General features: G+C 49.9%; 1 non-coding gene across 1 annotated transcript; it reads right to left on the reverse strand.

Annotated features, from left to right (window-relative positions):
* Nucleotides 1–280: 280 nt before the first annotated feature.
* On the reverse strand, nt 281–354 carry trnan-guu. Its single transcript has one exon. It is a non-coding gene; the product is annotated as a tRNA-Asn (tRNA).
* Between the last annotated feature and the right edge of the window lie 103 nt (nt 355–457).

Below are 457 nucleotides of genomic sequence, written 5' to 3' on the forward strand. Positions count from 1 at the left end.
AAGCCACGGCGCCACACGCTTTGCGTATTTGAAAGCCTTTCATGTGAATGTTTCAATGAAATCAAATGGGCTTGTTAACGTCTTGCAATCGTTTTTCAGTAAAATCAAATCAAAGAAAAACAGGCCTCTGGAGCCACGAAAGGAGAAATGGATGAACTGGGACTTGCGAGGTCAAGGGACAAAGTGGCACTAGTCCTGTTTGACAAGAGGGCCTTTGCAGTGGACCAACAAGTTCGATGAGCATGAATAGAGCTTGCACTTCAGACGCCTAAACAACAATCGTCCCTGGGTGGGCTCGAACCACCACCCTCTCGGTTAACAGCCGAGCGCGCTAGCCAATTGCGCCACAGAGACACTTGCCTGTGTTGGCATTCAAAACATCCCGTGTACTCGTCTTCCAGTCTCGGTTCCACGATGCGCAAACGCCGTGTCCTTTGACAGCAATTCACGTGTCCCC

The sequence above is a fragment of the Micropterus dolomieu genome, unplaced genomic scaffold, assembly GCF_021292245.1.
Source record: "Micropterus dolomieu isolate WLL.071019.BEF.003 ecotype Adirondacks unplaced genomic scaffold, ASM2129224v1 contig_4611, whole genome shotgun sequence".
NCBI lineage: Eukaryota > Metazoa > Chordata > Actinopteri > Centrarchiformes > Centrarchidae > Micropterus > Micropterus dolomieu.